This window comes from Nomascus leucogenys, chromosome 1a, assembly GCF_006542625.1.
Source record: "Nomascus leucogenys isolate Asia chromosome 1a, Asia_NLE_v1, whole genome shotgun sequence".
NCBI lineage: Eukaryota > Metazoa > Chordata > Mammalia > Primates > Hylobatidae > Nomascus > Nomascus leucogenys.
This window is the reverse complement of record NC_044381.1, coordinates 80,655,922-80,677,607: the sequence shown is the minus strand read 5'-3', so window position 1 is coordinate 80,677,607 and position 21,686 is coordinate 80,655,922. Positions and strand designations below refer to the sequence as shown.

Sequence of the window (21,686 nt, the reverse complement as noted above, 5' to 3'; positions counted from 1 at the left end):
TTAACTCTAAAAATGCATGGTTTAAAAGTTATTCTTAAAGATAGGGCTCTTGATCAGACTAGTGGGTTTATAAAAATGGCAAATATGACAGCAGGGTCAGCCTGACAATCAGGAAAAGTTTTTGTTTTTTTTTTTTAACCCTCTCTGAAAACTGCCAAGGGAAGAGTTTTTAATGGTAATCGTTTTTATTTTGCTTACTTCTTTTGGCCTTCCAATGTTTATCTGTCTTTGAATTGTAAGATTTGTTAATCCTGCAGACCAGTCCCTTATTTTAAGAATAAAGTGCATAATTATGGAGACTTTAAGGAAACAAACTTCCTCTGTTTTTTCCCCCTTTACTTCACAAAATCATCTTACATTGAGAAATACACATTCTGTGTAAAACTCCATTATGATAAGCTTACTTATCCCACATTAAATTTCAGTGTAGATAAAATTTTGTCCCCATGGATACTTCTGTGTAGTGCATCTCTCTTACAGTACATGGAAAATATGCATTGTGCATAGTAAGAATGGCAGAATTAGGAGGAAAGAGTACCATGGGAGGTTTTTTTCTGTTTAACCAAAGGAGCTATACGGTGGTGTTCAGATTGTGAAGCAGTGCTACCTGTTTTGCGTAATAGATAAATATCTCGAAGTTTTCATTTAATCTAAATATTTCCGAATTTAAGATTTTCAGTGAGCTGTGTTTGGCCTGGTGATGTTAGCTGATGATGTTTCTCTTATTTTCATGAGACTTTTAGGATTCTGTAACAATAGAGCCTTTTATGATGCCTTCTCAGTGAGTAGCTATTTTGTATGCTATTAGTATTAGCAGTCAAAGTAAGGGAAAATAGCTATTTTTGCTCTTTATTTGTTCTGGACACATACTAACTGGAAGTCTGAAAACAGTACTGCTGAATTGTTTATGGGATATTGATATTCTAACATTTCAGGGTTATTTGAATTATCAGAATAAGCTTAGATTTAGTTTTTAAACAACCTAGTATATTTAATTCAAAGTTTAAGAAATTTGCGTATCATAGAATTTTAGACTTTGAAGTAGACCGGATGTTAGAAATCACCTAGTTTCAAACTGTCATTTTACAGATGTGCAAACTGACCAGTTACATTAAAATTAATCTTGTAATGCTTTAAATGTCTTATTTTACGTTTTTTCACTCTAAATTTGCATAATTTTTTGGCTAGCTGTTCTGAAAGAAAGCCTCCTGACGGTGTCTCGCTCTGTTGCCCAGGCTGGAGTGCAGTGGCGCAGTCTCGGCTCACTGCAACCTCCGCCTCCCAGGTTCAAGCAATTCTCTGCCTCAGCCTCCCGAGTAGCTGGGATTACAGGCGCCCACCACCACACCAGCTAATTTTTTAAGGATTTTTAGTAGAGACGTGGTTTCACCGCCTTGGCCAGGCTGGTCTTGAACTCCTGACCTCAGGTGATCCACCCACCTCGGCCTCCCAAAGTGCTGGGATTATAGGCGTGAGCTGCCTGGCCTAAGCCTCCTTTATATGAAAGTTCTGTGTTTATAAATGTTTGACTGTAATAATCCAGTACAAAAAACAAGATGGCTTTTTAACCTTTTTCCTTTTATTTTTTTTCTCTAAGAGTCGGGGTCTCACTATATTGCCTAGGCTGGTCTCGAACTCCTGGGCTCAAGTTATCCTCCCTCCTTGGCCTCCCAAGTGCCAGCTTTTCCTTTTCCTTTTCCTTTTTTTTTTTTTTTTTTTTAAGACAGTCTCGCTTTGTTGCCCAGGCTGGAGTGCAGTGGTGCAATCTCGGCTCACTGCAAGCTCCGCCTCCCGGGTTCCCGCCATTCTCCTGTCTCAGCCTCCCTAGTAGCTGGGACTACAGGCGCCCTCCACTATGCCCGGCTAATTTTTTTGTATTTTTTAGTAGAGACGGGGTTTCACTGTGTTAGCCAGGATGGTCTCGATTTTCTGACCTTGTGATCCCCCTACCTCGGCCTCCCAGAGTGCTGGCATTACAGGCGTGAGCCACCGCGCCCGGCCTCCTTTTCCTTTTTTTTTTTTTTTTTTTTTTTTTTTTTAAAGATCCTTGTTATCTATTGAAAACAAAAGTACCTTCCTTTGCTTCAGTTGTTTGGGTCCTCTACTCTGTGAATTAGTATTGTACTGCATTGGAGGCTTATATAGAAAGCCTTTCCCCTAGAAACTGGGGGAAGAATTAAATAATGAAAGCCTGGTGTTTTTCTAATAAGTTTTGGTTGGCAGTCTTGCCCATCTGCTGTGCCTCAGCTGTTTATCTGGGACAGGTATGGTTACTTATATATGCCTAGAGTGCTGAAACATCTCTTGAAACTGAGTTCTATACCATTCCTTTGTCTTGGCTTTACTACTTCACTACTACCTACTACTTAATATTTCTGCCCTCATTGAAATTTGCTCAAGATTCACCACCCAGAGCATTTTAAATTAATCCTTTCTGTTTTATTATTCCTCACTTACACTTAAAATGACAGTATATGGCCAGGTATAGTGGTTCACTCCTGTAATCCTAGCACTTTGGGAGGCTGAGGCAGAAGGATCCCTTGAGCCCAGGAGTTGGAGACCAGCCTGGGCAATATAGCGAGACCCTGTCTCTGCGAAAAAAAAATAAAAAATCAGCTGGGCATGGTGGCACATGCCTGTAGTTCTAGCTATTAGGGAGGCTGAGGTGGGAGCATCACTTGAGCCTGGGAGGTTGAGGCTGCAATGAGCTGTGATTGCACCACTGCACTCCAGCCTGGATGACAGGGCAAGACCCTATCTCAAAAAAAAAAGACAGTGTACAAACTCGGGGGTTGTTTAAAAATGCAGATTTCTACATTTCCCAGGGTAAGTTTCCCAGAGATTCTGACCCATTAGATAAGTGAGGAGTTACTTGTATTTCTTCAAGATTGCTGTCTCAGCTTCTTTGAAATTCCAGTCTTTGAATTTTTTTTTTTTTTTTTTGAGACGAAATCTCTCTTTGTCGCCCAGGCTGGAGTAAGGTGCTGTGATCTTGTCTCACTGCAAACTCTGCCTCCCCGGTTCAAGCGATTCTCCTGCCTCAGCCTCCTCAGTAGCTAGGACTACAGGCGCACACCACCACCCCCGGCTAATGTTTGTATTTTTAGTAGAGACGGGGTTTCACCATGTTGGCCAGGATGGTCTCGATCTCTTGACCTCGTGATCCACTCCCCTCAGCCTCCCAAAGTGCTGGGATTACAGACGTGAGTCACTGCACCCCGCCTGAATTTTTTTAAGGTACATTATAAGACAAAGGAGAGATTGGAATAGTATAGCTCCAAGTAGTTACTTAGAGTTTTGTATATATATTTTATGGTGATGGAGGATAGAAAATGTTATGACCTTTTCCCAAGGATTAAATAACTTGAGATCCATTGCCTAGGATAATGATTATTGCTCTCATATTATTCATTGGAATTTTTTGTAGCCTGAATTGGAAAAAAAATTAAGAAATAAGGAGCATCTGATATAAAGACAATAAATAGTCCTTTGAAGAATAAGATAAACAATATGACATTCCTTTTCCATTTATGTTTGCATGTTCTTTTCAAAAATAAAATTTCTTAATTTTTAAAGCTGTTTGACTTGAATTAACTTAATTTTTTTTTTTTTTTTTTGAGACAGAGTCTTGCTCTTTCGCCCAGGCCAGAGTACAGTGGCGCGATCTTGGCTCACTGCAAGCTCCGCCTCCCGGGTTCACGCCATTCTCCTGCCTCAGCCTCCCGAGTAGCTGGGACTACAGGCGCCCGCCACCGCGCCTGGCTAATTTTTTGTATTTTTAGTAGAGACGGGGTTTCACTGTGTTAGCCAGGATGGTCTCGATCTCCTGGCCTCGTGATCCGCCCCCTCCCAAAGTGCTGGGATTACAGGCGTGAGCCACCATGCCCGGCCTGAATTAATTTAATTTTTAAATAAGATGGAATGTAATCAGTTTTAACTGTATACTTTATTTAATTATAAGGTTTTAGATTAATTTCATTTTTAAAAAATCAGTCTTTTTTTTTTCTTGAGACAGGGTCTGACTCTGTCTCTCAGACTGGAGTGCAGTGGCACGATTCCGGCTCAGTGCAGCTTCGACCTCCCAGGCTTAAGCGATCCTCCCACCTCAGCCTCCCAAGTAGCTGGGACCACAGGCACACACTACCATCAGCTAATTTTGTTTGTTTGTTTGTTATAGAGACGGGGTTTTGCCATGTTGCTTAGGCTGGTCTCAAACTCCTGGGCTCAAGTGATCCTCCCACCTCGGCCTCCCAAAGTGCTGGTATTACAGGCATCAGCCACCTTGCCCTGCTAAAAATTAGCTGTAGCACTTACTTTATAGACAACTCATTGCCAACTAGTCTTTCATTTTATGTGCTTTTACTACTTTTTTTATAATAAATTATTATATTTTATAATATATTAATAATGTTATAACATTGTTAATATTTTTTTATTTTTATTTTTATTTTTTTTGAGATGGAGTCTTACTCTGTTGCCCAGGCTGGAGTGCAGTGGTATGATATTGGCTCACTGCAACCTCTGCCTCCTGGGTTCAAGCAATTCTCTCCTGCTTCAGCCTCCTGAGTAGCTGGGATTACAGGCACGCACCACCACGCCCGGCTAATTTTTTTGTATTTTTTTTTTTTTTTTCAGTAGAGGCAGGGTTTCACCATGTTGGTCAGGCTAGCCTCAAACTCCTGACCTTGTGATCTGCCCACCTCAGACTCCTAAAGTGTTGGGATTACAGGCATGAGCCACCGCGCCCAGCTGTTAATATCTCTTGAATATTTTTAAGCACTTACTATGAATCAGACATTGTTTGAAATGTCTTTTATCTCATTTACTCTTCTATAATATCCCAATGTTCCTATTATTAGCATGGGTTTACAGATGAGGAAACGGAGGTTCAGGGAGGTTATATTATATAACCTAAGCAAAGTAACCTAGCCAGTAAGTGGCAGGGGCTCAGACTGACTCAGCAGCTTATATAGAAAATTCATTTTAAATCACACTTTGTGTGTGATTTCTAAGGTATGCTTGCAGTAATATTATTTTTGAAATATATGATTGTATTCTTAAAATACAAGAATAGCTTTTATATACCTTGAGAAGATAATTTGTGTTTGCGTATGTACATACATACGCAACATCCACAAATATTAATACATATTAAACATGTATTAAGATGTTGACTGAAATCAAATGCTGATTTGTCACCTAATATAAATAAAAAATTTGATAAACATAGTAAGATCTTTGGAAAAGAAAGACACATAAGAATATTCTGTCAAAATGTGGTTTACTGTAAATAATAGAAGAAGGTATCTGTGAGGTCATGAAAAGATAAATGGAAGAAAGGCAAAAAGTAAGAGTTACAAAAGGAGGTCACAATAAAGACTGAGGAGGCTGCAAGATCCAAGAAAAATCGATCACTATGGTAATTCTGGAAAGAAACACAGTTTATTAAAAAATTGAATTGGTTTGCCTCTTTTTTACGGAGCATGATACTTGTGTTTGAAATTCACGTTTTCCTGAGTTTATAAGTGCTTATTACTAATTCCTTTTTTTTTTTTGGATACAGAGTCTAGTTCTTGTCACCAGGCTGGAGTGCAGTGGCATGATTGTGGCTCAGTACAACCTCCGCCTCCCGTGTTCAAGTGATTCTTCTACCTCAGCCTCCTGGATAGCTGGGATGACAGGTGTGTGCCACCACACCCGGCTAATTTTTGTATTTTTTTTGAGATGGAGTCTTGCTCTGTTGCCCAGCCTGGAGTGCAGTGGCACGATCTTGGCTCACCCACCACCATGCCTGTCTCTACTAAAAATACAGAAATTAGGCTGTGTGCTGTGGCTCACGCCTGTAATCCCAGCACTTTTGAAGGCCAAGGTGTACGGATCACCTGAGGTCAGGAATTCAAGACCAGCCTGACCAATATGGTGAAACCCCATCTCTATTAAAAATACAAAAATTAGCCGGGTGTGGTGGCAGGTGCCTGTAGTCCCAAATACTCGGGAGGCTGAGACAGGAGAATTGCTTGAACCCGGGAGGCAGAGGTTGCTTGAACCCTGCTGACAGAGCGAGACTCCGTCTCAAAAAAAGAAACATGAAGAGAAGAGTACATTTCTTTCTCTGTCCCACAGCTTCTAGGGTCTTTTTTTCTAAAGGATTCAGTGTTAGACATTTCTTGTTTAGCTTCCCAGAAGTAGTCTACTTTTGCAGACATACATTTATATAGTTGTTTGTTTGTTTTGAGACAGAGTTTTGTTCCTGTTGCCCAGGCTGGAGTGCAGTGCAATGGCACGACCTTGGCTCACCGCAACCTCCGGCTCCCAGGTTCAAGTGATTCTCCTGCCTCAGCCTCCCAACTAGCTGGGATTACAGGTGCCCACCATCACGCCCGGCTAATTTTTTTAATTTTTAGTAGAAATGGGATTTCAGCATGTTGGCCAGGCTGGTCTTGAACTCTTGACCTCAGATGATCCACCCGCCTCGGCCTCCCAAAGTGCTGGGATTACAGGCATGAGCCACCACACCCGGCCTTATTATAGTTTATTATTCATACACAAGGTAACATACTATACTGTTCTGGATCTTGCTTTTATCACTTAGTAATATATTGCAAATACCTTCCTTCCTCTCTCTCCCTCTCTTTCTTCCTTGCTTCCATCCATCCATCTTCTTTTCCTTTTTCTCTTTCCTTCCCATCCTTCCTTCCTTTCTATTTCTTCTTTCTTTCTTACCATTTTTTTTACATAGGTTTCACCGTGTTGCCCAGGTTGGTCTCAATCTCCTGGGCTCAAATGATCCTCCTGCCTCAGCCTCCCGAATAGCTGGGATTACCGGCACCTACCACCATGCCCAGCTAATTTTTTTTTTTTTTTTGTATTTTCAGTAGAGATGAGGTTTCACTGTATTGGACAGGCTGGTCTCGAATTCCTGACCTTTGGTGATCCGCCTGCCACTGCCTTCCAAAGTTTTGGGATTACAGGCGTGAGCCACCATGCCTGGCCTTCTTTTTTTTTTTTTTAAGTCCAACAGTTAATGAATACTAATTATGTGTCTATGATTTTTAAAAATGCCTTACATAAATTAATTCTATATATATATAGAGAGAGAGGGAGAGAGGCAAACAGGAGAGAGAAAACGCTATTTTTTTTTCACATTTGCATGTTGTTCCAATATATTAATATGACATAATTTAATAAGTTGACTATTTCTATACACTTATTTATTTATTTATTTTCCCAGAGCTCCCCTCAAGAAATATTCCAATACCTTTAGTTTTCCAATCGTTTGCTAGTATAATGACACAGTGACTGTTTATTGGAAGACATTACTATGTCAAAGAATATAGGCATTAAATTTTAACCGATAATGTAAAATTGCCTGTCATAAAGATTGTACTAATTTACATTCCTCCTGGAAATGTATGAGAGTATCTGGTTTCCTATGCTCTCACTGTTGCAGTGTGTTATCAAATTTATTGATCTTCCTCAAAATAATTTTTCTTAAATTTTTTTAAAAATAATTTTTATGTGGCCAGGCATGGTGGCTCACGCCTGTAATCATAGCACTTTGGGAGGCTAAGGTGGGTGGATCACCTGAGGTCAGACATGGAGAAGCCCTGTCTCTACTAAAAATACAAAAATTAGCCAGGTGTGGTGGCAAGCACCTGTAATCCCAGCTACTCGGGAGCTGAGGCAGGAGAATCACTTGAACCTGGGAGGCGTAGGTTGCAGTGAGCCAAGATCATGCCACTGCACTCCAGCTTGGATGACAGGAGCGAAACTCCATCCCAAAAAAAAAAAAAGATGTATATATGTATATATATATACATATACACACACATATATACATGAATTTTCACTATCCTAATTTTACAGATGACAAAGTAATTTTAACATTGTATTTAATTTGAATTAGTCTTACCAGTAAAGTTGAAGAACTTTCCATAGGTTTATTGACCACTTATGTTTCCTTTTCTGTGAGCTGTCTATTCAAAGCATTTATTTTTTTCGCTTAGATTATTGGTATTTTACTTACTGATCTTTACAGATTTTTAATTTTTTTTTCCTATGGGTACCTAGTAGGCATATATTTATAGGGTACATGTTGATTTTTAAAAACTATCTTTTTTTAGTGGTTGCTTCACCTTAAAATAGTATTACACTAGTTCAAGTATAGCATCAGAACCTTGCAACAGTATATTTCCACTTATCCCCGCCCCCCCTTTGTCATGCATTTGTATCTACATATGTCCTAAGGCTCACAATTCATCGTTATTATTTTTGTATAAAGTTGCAATATATGATATAGAATGTCCTAATACGGTTTTGGGACTGGTATAATTTTTCTCCTACCTAAAGAACCTCTTTTCACATTTTTTCTACTATAGATCTGCTGGTGATAACATTTCCTTAGCTCTTTTATTTGAAAAATATATTGAATTAATTTTGGAAAAATATTTTCATGAGATACAGAATTCCAAAAATAAAGATACAGAATTCAGAATTCTAGGTTGATAGTTTTGTTTTTTCTCTTGGCACTTCTTTTTTTTTTTTTTTTTTTGAGATGGAGTCTTGTGCTGTTCCCCAGGATGGCATACAGTGGCCGGATCTTGGCTCACTGCAACCTCCACCTCCTGGGTTCAAGCAGTTCTCCTGCCTCAGCCTCCCAAGTAGCTGGGACTACAGGCGAGCACCAACATGCCTGGCTAATTTTTTTGTAATTTTACTAGAGATAGGGTTTCACCATGTTGGCCAGGCAGGTCTCAAACTTCTAACCTCAAGTAATCTGCCTGCCTCAGCCTCCCAAAGTGTTGGGATTACAGTTGTAAACCACTGTGCCCGGCCACTTTTGGCACTTTTAGTACTATGTTGTACCATTGCCTTCTGGCTTGCATGGTTTTTGACAAAATATCTGCTGAAATTCTTATTTGTGATCCCCAGTACTTAATATGTATTTTTTATCCTGGCTGGTTTTAAAATTTTCTTTTTCCCTAGTTTTGAGCAATTTAAAAATGATGTGCCTTAACATGCTTTTTTCTTTATTTTTCTTCTGCTTTGAGGTCATTGAGCTCGAATCCATGGGTTTGTAGTTTTCATTATATTTGGCAGATCTTCAGCATTATTTTTAGAATTTTTTTCTTCTCCCTTCCCCACTTCCATTCTCTCCTTTGGAAATTCCAGTTTCAGTACGGGTGTGGTGGCTCATGCCTGTAATCCCAGCACTTTGGGAGGCTGAGGCTGGCAGATCACGAGGTCAGGAGATCGAGACCATTCTGGCTAACACGGTGAAACCCCGGCTCTACTAAAAATACAAAAAAATTAGCCAGGCATGATGGCGGTGCCTGTAGTCCCAGCTACTCGGGAGGCTGAGGTGGGAGAATGGCGTGAACCTGGGAGGCGGAGCTTGCAGTGAGCCGATAACGGATATTGCGCCACAGCACTCCAGCCTGGGCGACAGAGTGAGACTCCGTCTCAAAAAAAAAAAAAAGAGAAGGTCCAATTTCATGTATTTTAAACTGTTCATTCACAGGTCCCTGAAGCTGTATTCTTATTTATTTATTTTTTAAGCATTTTTGCTTTCCCTGCTTCCTTTTTTAAAGTTTTTTGTTGCTATGGCTTTAAGTTCACTTACCTGTTCTTTTGCAATCTCTAATTTTCTGGTAATTTTATCAAGTAGGATAGGGTATAATTTCAGATTCTGTGTAGTTTGTATCTAGAAATTGCATTTGGGTCTTTTAAAAAATCTTCAATTTCTCAGCTCATTATATTTCTATATTCTTAAGTTCAGAAGATTTTTAAAAATTACAATTGGGTCCTGGGCACAGTGGTTCACGCCTGTAATCCCAGCATTTTGGGAGGCCAAGGCAGGCGGATCACCTGAGGTCAGGAGTTTGAGACCAGCCTGGCCAACATGGTGCAACCCTGTCTCTACTAAAAATACAAAAATTAGCTGGGTGTGGTGGTGGGTGCCTGTAATCCCAGCTACTTGGGAGGCTGAGGCAGGAGAATTGCTTGAACCCAGGAGGCAGAGGTTGCTGTGAGCTGAGATTGTGCCACTGCACTCCAGCCTGGGTGACAGCGTGAGACTCTATCTCAAAAAAAAAAAAAAAATTATTGGTACAGAGACTCACTGTCACCCAGGCTGGGGTGCAATTGTGAGATCTTAAACCCAAGAGCCTCGAACTCTTGGGTTTAAGGGAATCTCTTGCCTCAGCATCCAGAGTAGCTAGGACTGCAGGTGTGTGCCACTATGCCTGGCTAATTTTTTTAATTTTTTAATTTTATATTTTTAATTTTTTTGTTTTTTTGAGATGGAGTCTTGCTCTGTTGCCCAGGCTAGAGTGCAGAGGTGCGATATTGGCTCACTGCAACCTCCATCCCCCGGATTCAAGCGATTCTCCTGCCTCAGCCTCCCAAGTACCTGGGATTACAGGCGCTTGCCACCGCACCCAGGTAATTTTTGTATTTTTAGTAGAGATGGGGTTTCACCATGTTGGCCAGGCTGGTCTTCAACTCCTGGTCTCATGCTATCCTCTCATCCCTGTTTCCCAAAGTGCTGGGATTACAGTACCTTGCCCAGCGAATTTATAAGATGTTTTATAGCAATCTTAAGGTATTTATCTTCTAATTCCATCATCTTTGTCATCTTTGTGTGTTTCTATTATTTCTCCTGATTATAGATCATATTTTCCTAATTCCTTGCTTGGTAATTTTTATAGAGTTTTGGATTTTGTTGTATTTCTTTACATAGTCTTGGACTTTGTTCTGGTGTGCAGTTAAATTACTTGTCAGTTTAAATCCTTCTAGGTTTGATAGGATGGTCCAGAATAATCGTAGGCTAAGGCTAATTTAGCCTCACTACTTACATGATAACCTTCTAACCATTCTACCCAATTCCCTCTTCACTGCTTGATGGGAAAGCAATTGCAAGCTTATATGAGCTTTGGGAATTGTTTGGCCTGCTCCTCTCCAGTAGTTTTTTCTACAGTCTGGTGGATTTCTCCCCATGCATGCACAAATTAGTACTCAGCCAGCAACTTCATGAGTTCCCTCTACATATCTCCAGGGCTCAGTCTCTGAGATTTGTCACTCCAATACTCTGTCCTGCAAATTACAGCCTCTTTGGTCTCTGAGGATACAAGTCTTTCTCCCCTTAACTCAGAGAAACTGCTGGACTCAGTTTTGATTCTTCCTCCTGTGCTACAGCCTGGAAACTGCCTCTAGCAGCAGGATAATGCAATCACAGGGCTCATTTGTTTCCCTTTTCTCATGGATCTGAGTTTCACAAGAGTGAAACTCCAGCTCAAAAAAAAGGGAGATTTATTCGAGCAACATATAAACACACAACAGAATGCTTCATAAGTCACTTTAAACAATAAAATAGACAATAACGTACATATTTTTATAAGCATACTCAGGTATACTAATGACAGTTGCACAGGTACAACAGTTATGAGCAGATGAACTGTATTCATAAAGATGAAGGTCATTGGCTGGGCGCAGTGACTTACACCTGTAACCCCAGCACTTTGGGAAGCCGAGGTGGGCTGATCACCTGAGGTCAGGAGTTCGAGACCAGCCTGGCCAACATGGTGAAACCCTGTCTCTACTAAAAATACAAAAAATTAGCTGGGCATGGTGGCAGGCGCCTGTAATCCCAACTACTCGAGAGGCTGAGGCGGAGAATCAGTTGAACTCGGGAGGCGGTGGTTGCAGTGAGCCAAGATCACACCATTGCACTCCAGCCTGAGCAAAAAGAGCGACACTCCATCTCAAAAAAAAAAAAAAAAAGGAGGTCTGCCAGGAGCAGTGGCTCATGCCTGTAATCCCAGCACTTTGGTAGGCTGAGGCAGGAGGATTGCTTGAGCTCAGGATACCAGCCTGGGCAACATGGTGAAACTCCATCACTACAAAAAATACAGAAAGTTAGCCAGGCGTGGTGGTGTGTGCCTGTGGTCCCAGCTACTCTGGAGGCTAAGGTGGGGAAAATCACCTGAGGCTGCAGTGAGCTGTAACGACATCACTATACTCCAGCTTGGGCAACTCAGTGAGACCCTGTCTCAAAAAAAAAAAAAAAAATAGAAGGAGGTCAAGGCTGGGCATGGTGGCACATGCCTGTAATCCCAGCACTTTGGAAAGCCAAAGCAGGAGGATCACTTGAGGCCAGGAGTTTGAGACCAGCCTGGGCAACAAATCAAGACCCTTTCTCTACACAAAATTTAAAAATTAGCCACGTGTGGTGGTATGTACTTGTAGTCCCAGACACTTGGGAAGCTGAGGTGGGAAGATCACTTGAGCCCAGGAGTTGGAGGCTGCAGCAAACTATGATCATGCCACTGTGTCTTAGCCTGGGAGATAGAACGAGACTCTGTCAGTAAAAAGTGAAAATTAAAAAAAATAAAGAGTTAAAAAAGTGAAGTACAAACATTTATCACTATGGCTGGTAATTGTGTGCACTCCACTTTATTAACTATGGTCATCTGAAATACCATGATAGACAATCTGAGCCTTTTGATGAGATCCATCAGAAACCACATGGGCCAGCTACCACATGTGCAGTCACCCAAAAAGTCAAGATCTCAAGAAATTTTATCTTTCACAAATGCAGATGTACATCACTTCATTTATTAAGTTTCTACATTTTTACCTTGAGAACCAGGGAAGCTGATGGTGTAACTCCCAGTCCAAGGCTGAAAGCCTCAAGATCTGGGTGGTTGCTGGCGTAAGTATGTGCTGGAATCCCAAGGCTGGTGAGCCTGGAGTTCTAACATCCAAGGCAGCAGAAGAAAAGTCTGTCCCAGCTCCCAAAGAATCCAGTTCACCTTCTGGATATGTTCTCTCTGGGCCTCCTGCGGATTAGATGGTGCATGCCAACATTGAGGGCAGATCTTTCCCATCTAGTCCACTCTGACTCATACACTAATCTCCTCTGGAAACATGCTCACAGACACACCCAAAATGATGCTTTACCAGATTTCTAGATATTTCTTAATCCAGTCAAGCTGACACCTAAAATTAAGTCCACAAATTCAAACCTTGTCAACTTCACACCCATATATATAAACTATACACAATTTCCATGTAAAGACAATAGCAAGAAAATACTTCACCTAACATGATACAGCTACCCCATATACAACCAAAAATGTGCTAAATTTCTTCCCTGGAATTTGGCCTTCAAATTCCAGGATTTTAATATTTTGGGTTTGTAATTTTCAGGATTTTAGATATTAGAGATTTTAGACTTTAGAGATTTTGATTTTTTGGGATTTCAACATTCAGGATTGTGTCTTTTGGGATTATGACTGACACCAGCTCTGACATAGACTGTTTAGGCCACAGAGCCTAAATAGTTGCTGTCAGGCTCTTTATAAAAGCTTCGCCAGTCCCTGACTTAGTGTCAATGGCAGTAGAGAGAAATGGGTGAATTTGGTAGATATTAAGAGGTAGAAATGACAAAACATGGTGACTAATTGGATATATCAGTAAGAAGGAAAAAAAGTATTGTTCTGAGGTTTCCTGCTTGGCAAGCTGAGAAGTAGTAGTTTGGTTTGTAGAAACAGCAAATAATGAAAGTGGGTCAGATTTGGAGAAAGTGGCAACGGCATGGAGATGACTTCAGTTTTAGGTATTTCGAGTTTGAAGTGTCTGTAAGTCATCTGGAGCTGTCCAGGAGATGGTTCTATACATGAAGATCAGGACCAGTTTCTTGTCATCAGCATATAGGTGCAAAATGCGGTGATGAGAGTGGATAATATTGCCCTGAAAGGGTACACACAGAAGAAGAGAGGGTCTGCTGGGCACAGTGGCGCATGTCTGTAATCCCAGAACTTTGGGAGGCTGAGAAGGGTGGATTGCTTTAGCCCAGGAGCTTGAGACCAGCTTGGGCAACATGGTGAAACGCCATTTTTTTTTTTTTTTTTTTTTTTGAGACAGAGTTTTGCTCTTGTTGCCCAGGCTGGAGTGCAATGGCACGATCTGGGCTCACTGCAACCTCCGCCTCCCGGGTTCAAGCGATTGTTCTGCCTCAGCCTCCTGAGTGGCTAGAATTACAGGTGCCTGCCACCACACCTGACTAATTTTTTGTATTTTTAGTAGAGATGGGGTTTCACCATATTGGCCAGGCTAGCCTCGAACTCCTGACCTCAAGTGATCCACCCACCTCAGCCTCCCAAAGTTCTGGGATTACAGGCATGAGCCACCGCGCCCAGCCGAAACCCCATTCTCTATGAAAAATACCACAAAAATTAGCTAGGCATGGGTGCTGTGTGCCTGTAGTCCCAACTACTTGGAAGGCTGAGGTGGGGGAAACACCCGAGCCTGGGAAGTTGAAACTACAGTGAGCCATGATCATGCTACTGTACTTCAGCCTGGGGGACGGAATGAGATCTTTTCTCAAAACAAATAGCAGAGGGTCTAGGAAAAGAATCTTTAAAGATATCAATATTCGAAGAATGGATAGAGTAAAAAGAACCTGAAACAGTCTGGATGTGGTGGCTCACGCATGTAATCCTAGCACTTTGGGAGGCCGAGGCGGGAGGATTGCTGGAGCCCAGGAGTTCGAGACCAGCCTGGGCAACATAGTGAGACCTGGGTGCTACAAAAAAAAAAAAAAAAAAAGTTAGCCAGGTGTTGCGGCTCATGCCTGTAGTCCTAGCTGCTAAAGAGGCTGAGACGGGAGGATCCCTTAAGCCCAGGAGATCAAGGCTGCAGTGAGCTTTGAAGGCACCACAGCACTCCAGCCTGGGCATCAGTGTGAGACCTTGTCTCAAAGAAAACAGAAGAAAACCTGTAACAGAATATGAAAAATAGCAGTTTGAGAGGTAAGAATATATCTTAGGGATAGTCTATGTGTGTGGTGGGGGTTCTAGTAAAAAACTTAATTGGACTGCCTTAAGCAAAAAGAGGAAATTTATTTGAAGGTTAGAAGGGGCATCTCATGGAAGCCAAGGGTAAGAAAGAGCTGTTGGACCTTCTGAGGGATTGGAGCCAGACTCTGGACCCCTATCAGAACTAAAGGCCCACTCTCAATCTTTGTTTCTTAGGGTTGCATGGTCTCTTATTTCTGCTGCTTTCTTGTCTCTGTTTTCATACACAGATGTCTGCCTCACTCATAGTTTTAGTTTTATAAGTTCAAGCACACAGTAGAGACTCTCTTTCTGACTTTATTTGCAGCTACTTTTAGAAAAAAGAATCTGATTGGCTCAGCACAGCCAATGGTTTTGCTTCCCTAGGGCCAAGTGTCCATTCCTGATCCAAGTAGCTGTGGTCAAGGGAGCAGGATCACAGGAGATGAGCATGTCTCCAGGGCCACACTGCTGGGTCCAAGTGGGGGAAGTTTTCAGAAGAGAGGGGTGTAGATTGGACAGTATCATAAAATGATGTAGTACAGAGGGAAGCCAGAAGTGAAAGTAAGAGAGAGGGTGTTTCTAGAAAAGAAAAGTAGTTAACATTGTTACTCTGCTAAGAGAACAAGCAAGATAAGTACTGAAATTTATAGAAGACTTAGAAAATAAATTTTAAAAAAAGAAAAAGCTAATGTTAATTTTTTATTTCCTTACAATTTGAAAATAGTTGGGACCATATTATATGTGGAGTTTATTCTTTTTATTTAATATTATATGTGATTATTAATTTTATGTATCAGTTTATTTGAGTAAAGGTACTCAGATTTTTTTTTTCTTGAGATGGAGTCTTGCTCTGTTGCCCAGGCTGGAGTGCAATGGTGTGATCTTGGCTCGCTGCAACCTCCGCCTCCCAGGTTCAAGCGATTCTCCTGCCTCAGCCTCCCCAGTAGCTGGGATTACAGGTGCCTACTACCACGCCTAGCTAAGTTTTATATTTTTAGTAGAGATGTGGTTTCGCCATGTTGGCCAGGCTGGTCTGGAACTCCTGACCTCAAGTAATCCGCCTACCTTGGCCTTGCTGGGATTACAGGCCTTGACCACCAAGGCCAGCCAAAGTACTCAGCTTTTTGATCAAAAATGATCAAAACATCTAGATGTTTTTCTGAAAGTAGTTTTTAGACAAGTTTAACATTTAAATCAATGGACTTTGAGTAAAGCAGATTATCCTCCATAATGTGAGTAGGTCTTAGCCAATTAAATGAAGGCCTTAAGAGAAGAAAGACTGACCTCCCCCAAAGAAGAGTGAATTCTGCCAACAGAATGGTTTCAGACTTGAGCTACACATTAACTCTTCCCGGGGTCTTCAGCCTGTTGGCCTGCCCTGCAGATTTTAGACTTGCCAGCCTCTACAACTGCATGACCAATCCTTAAAATAAACTTTTCTTTGTATATGTAGATACACATATCCCATTGGTTCTGTTTCTCTGGAGAACCCTGAGTAATACATTATGTAAAGAATTTTCCCACCAATCTAAATCCTTAGAAAACAATCTTAATGGCCAGGTGCAGTGGCTCACGCCTGTAACCTCAGCACTTTGGGAGACTGAGGTGGGCAGATCACCGGAGGTCAGGAGTTCAAGACCAGCCTGGCCAACATGGCGATACCCTGTCTCTACTAAAAATACAGAAAATTAGCTGGGTGTGGTGGCGGACGCCTGTAATCCCAGCTACTCGGGAGGCTGAGGCAGGAGAATCGCTTGAACCCGGGAGGCAGAGGTTGCAGTGAGGCAAGATCACGCCATTGCACTCCACCCTGGGCAACAAGAGCGAAACTCTGTCTCAAAAAAAAAAAAAAAAAAAAAGAAAGAAAATCTTAATGAAATTTTAAAAATATTCCTATGAAATAGTTTTTATACTGTAGGGTTATGATTATTATAGGTCTTAGTATCCCCATTTATAGATGAGGAAACTGAGATGTAAAGAGATTATGTGGCTAGCCCTAGCCCATGGTCCTACAACTGAAGAAGTAGCTTTTGGGGTGTCTGCCTAGTTTATAACTCTCTAAAAGCTCTCTTACCTATAGGGAAGCTGTATTTTCTTTACATGATCTCGTCCCTTAGGATTTGAGAACAGGTACAGAGTCTGGGCTGGTTTTCTCAATGAGGAAGTAAATTCAGAAGCCTTTGTCATGTGGACTGAAATGCAGAGAAGCTGGTCTGTAGAAAAAGAAAAATGAAGCGGAAATATAGAAAGAAAAGATGGTCCTGTGACTGTTGTGTTTATAGTTGTGGTTTCTTCTGCAAGCTTAGCCTCATTCCACCTTAGGGTTCTGCGAGACGCTGTCTATCCTTTTAATACATCTCCTTTTTTTCTTCTTAAAATAATCCAAATTGGTTTCTGTTATTTACATGTTTGGAGTTCCAATATAATGCATGAAGTAAATGGCGATAGGTCTGTATAGCTCTATAAACTCATATTTTTAGCTACTTCATTATAACCAATAAATTTGATTTATAATTATTGTATGTTATCAATAATTTTATAACAAACATTTAAAAATATGAATCCTTACCCACATTTCTATGTCCTTAGTATAAAATTCTAGGATTGCAGGGTCAATATATATGAACATTTAGAGCTCTTCTGTGTATTGACAAAATGCTTTCCAGAAGGGTTGTATCAGTTTTCATTACACTAGTAATGTATGAGAACAAGGCATGTCTATCTTTAATGTGCCATTATTGTCATCTGTTTACATGTACACTATTCATTCCTAGAATTGAACAGAAATTGTTTCCTCTGCCTGCCTCCCATATTTAAGTTACTCTGAAAAATTTAAATTGTATTAAAGACAGTTTTTATAATAGTTTTAATTGCAAGTGATTTTATTGACTTAATTTACTACCTTCAATGAATGTAAATGGAACATGCCAAAATATACAAAATAATTCTTATTATGTATAATAATGAGAAAAGTATATCAGAAAGAAAAAAGCTGTTTGGTAGAATAACTGAAGGAAACGTTTAGATAAATTTTCTTGTGATCAAGGATGTGCAGTGAAAAGATTAGATAGTGGTATGAAATTAAAAACATCTAGGATGTCATGTGATCTGTTTTGGGTTTGGTACATTTTTACATTTTTATGTATTTGAAAATAATGTGAAGGACTTGTAATTTTTACTTTCTACTCTATAAGATCTAAAGATTTAATTTCAGTAAAAACATTAGAGGAAATACATAAATGCCACAGATACAGCTGAACATTCTTTATGAAAACGAAAACAGAAGCTAGGAAACCCCTGCCAAATTTAAAATTGTTACCCATTTGTGTAATGATAAACGTGTACAGTAAGAAGCAATGATAAATTGGAAAAGGAATTAGAATAGGTCACTAGAATCACTAGAATATAATACTAAATGTTACTTAGCATCCATAGGTCTGTTCTTTAACTGTAAAGAGAGAGGGATAGAATTAATAGCTTTTTTTTTTTTTTTTTTTTGAGACAGAGTCTCGCTCTTGTTGCCCAGGCTGGAGTGCAAAGGCATAGTTTCAGCTCACTGCAACCTCTGCCGCCTGGGTTCAAGCGATTCTCCTGCCTCAGCCTCCCGAGTAGGTGGGATTACAGGCCCCCACCACCATACCTGGTTAATTTTGTGTTTTTAGTAGAGATGGAGTTTCACTATGTTGGCCAAGCTGGTCACGAACTCCTGACCTCAGGTGATCCACCCACCTTGGCCTCCCAAAGTACTGGGATTATAGGTGTGACCTACCATGCCCAGCCAGAATTAATATCTTTAAGATCTCTTCTATCTCTAATTAAATGAAATTTTTATTTAGCCTTCAAAGAAAAACTTAAAAAATATTTGAGTGATACTCTACTTGATCCTAAGGATAAAAGAAATTAAACAACACACTTTGAACAACTTTATATATGAAGGGCAGCATAGTGTAGTAGTTAAGAGCTCAAACTCAGGAATCAGACTTCCTGTGCTTGAATCACAGATCCATAACCTGATAGCTGGTTGACTTTGGGCAAAAATTTGACCCCGCTGTGCCTCAGTTTCATCTATAAAATGAGGTGAATTAGAATAGCTACCCCATATGGTTGTTCTGATGATTACATGGGTTAATATTTGTAAAGCTCTTAGAATAGCACCTGGTATGTAGTAAATTGTATGTCAAATAAAAATTATTAACCTCTCAGTAAATAATCCATATTCATTTCTCCTAATGTCTGCCTACAATTGAATTTTGGCTTAAAAAAAAAAGTCTAGGCAAATTAACGGTCAGAAATAAAGGATTGCTGGCTGGGCACAGTGGCTCATGCCTGTAATCCCAGCACTTTGAGAGGCCGAGGCTAGCAGATCATCTGAGGTCAGGAGTTTGAGACAAGCCTGGCCAATATGGTGAAACCCCATCTCTACTAAAAATCCAAAAAAAAAAAAAAAAAAAAAAAATTGCCGGGTGTGGTGGTGGGCACCTGTAATCCCAGCTACTTGGGAGGCTGAGGCTGCAGTAAGCCGAGATGGGGCATTGCACTCCAGCCTGGGAGACAAGAGTGAAACTCCATCTCAAAAAAAAAAGAATTGCTGCTGTAGCCAGTGAGTACCAAGAAAAAAAGAAAGATTGGGTTAGGTAGGAATAGAAAAGAAGTGGAGAGAGTGGAGGATGATACCACAAATATGTATCAGAAACAAGAGAAAGGTCAGTTAGATTGCTATGACTGAGGAATGGGGGAAGAGATAGTCCCCCTAGTTCTGACTTTTTATAAAATAGAAGCTAAGCTCTTACAGAATTGCTAAATTTACTAATGTGGAAAAGACAGAATTTGAGTTTGCCATTGTAATGCGTTTTGCATTTTGAAAATTATTGTACTTAATGAGCCTACCACACTCACTTTTTCCTGAGTGCTGAGGCAGCTGTACAACTATTGTCACCACTGACTAGATTTGTTCTCAACCCTGGAGGTTTGAATAGGGATTTAAAAAAAAAATCTGCACAGAATCCACACAAGACACTGGAGAAGTTTTCTGGAGCCTCGAAGCAGATGAGGCTGGATTATCCAATATATAAAAAAATACTTAATAAGGGCTTGGTGCAGTGGCTCACACCTGTAATCTCAGCACTTTGGGAGGCCGAGGTAGGTGGATCACCTGAGGTTGGCAGTTCAAGACCAGCCTGACCAGCAGAAGAATTGCTTGAACCCGGGAGGCTGAGGTTGCAGTGAGCCGAGATCGCGCCATTGCACTCCAGCCTGGGCAACAAGAGAGAAACTCCATCTCAAAAAAAAAAAAAAAAAAAAAAAAAAAAAAAAAAAAAAATCAGTAGATAATGAAGAAGTACTAATGACTTGGAAACTGCCTGGAAGTCTATATTTATTGGTTTCTGGAGAGGCAATCAGGAATTTCTTCCTCATCATCTGGAGTGCTGGGGCCTGCCTGCAGCTCTGACGTGTTACAAGCTATAACATGTAGCCCTACTCTTTCTTCACAGATCCTTTCCTTAATAGGAACTGGAACATGGATCCTGTTTTCTTAATGTAAGATTATATCAACTAGTATGGTAGTAAATAGCACTTCCCTTACTGTGGTTTTTGATATAAAATATATTTTTAATTATAATGTGTATATGGTGAGTTAAGTTGCTAAATTGATTCTTTGTAACTTAAGAATTCAAAAGAGAAACACTAATAACACTGACATTAGATGTGAATAGGTCAAAACCATAGATTGAGAATGTTTTAAATTATATTTTTCTCATTTAATGTGTACATTAAATGATTATATATGGGTCAGTTGTTTTTTTGTTTTGTTTTGTTTTGTTTTTTGAGACAGAGTCTTACTTTGTCGCCCAGACTGGAGTGCAGTGGCATGATCTCACTCATTGCAACCTCTGCCTCCCAGGTTCAAGTGATTCTCCCACCTCAGCCTCCCGAGTAGCTGGGACTACAGGCGCATGCCACCAGGTCCAGCTAATTTTTGTATTTTTAGTAGAGACAAGGTTTCACCACATTGGCCAGGCTGGTCTCAAACTCCTGACCTCAGGTGATCCACCCATCTCAGCCTCCCAAAGTGCTGGGATTCTGTTTCTTAAGTTTACTCAAAAGGATTTTCAGATTGCAATTTATTATGGTGGATTTCACAGATGCTTTTAGAACTAAGAGTTAACATAGCCCATGTTTGAGGCCAGGAACTGAATGATACTATGGCCTTTGGCACATGTTTTCATGAATATAATATGGTAAGACTGGTGCCTGAAGGCTTATGTTTACTTCATTCAACAAGTATTAATTGACTGCCCACTATGTGCCATACACATATTGTAGTAATACAGGCAGGAGAGAATTGCTGGTGGCTTACAGCAGGTAATAATGGTAGAGGTAGAAGTGGTCACATTCTGGATATGTTTATTTTTGTTTTTGCTTGTTTGTTTTTTAACTTGAGGTAAAACTTACATAAAATTAATAATTTTGAAGTGAATAATTCAGCTCTAGTACATTTACAGTGTCGTACAGCCGTTGTTTCTGTCTAGTTCCAAAACACTTTCATCACTCCAAAAGGAACCCTCTACCCATTAAGCATTTGCTCCCCGTTTCTCTCTCCCCCTTACTTCTGGCAACCATCCATGTTGTGGCTCTATAGGTTTACCTATTTTGGATATTTCATATAAATGAAATTGTATAATATGTGACCTTTGGTGTCTGGCTTCATTCACTTAACATAATGTTTTTAAAGTTTATCCATGTTGTAGCATGCATCAGTAGCTTCATTCCTTTTGTGTTGACTACTATTCCATTGTTTGTATATACCACAAATAATTTACCCATTCATCTGTTGATGAACACTTG

At 40.3% G+C, this 21,686-nt stretch overlaps 1 protein-coding gene across 1 annotated transcript in view; it reads left to right on the top strand.

The window, feature by feature from the left end:
- SGPP1 (sphingosine-1-phosphate phosphatase 1) overlaps positions 1-21,686 on the top strand; it is a 45,582-nt gene that overhangs the window by 1,526 nt on the left and 22,370 nt on the right. The window lies entirely within an intron of this gene.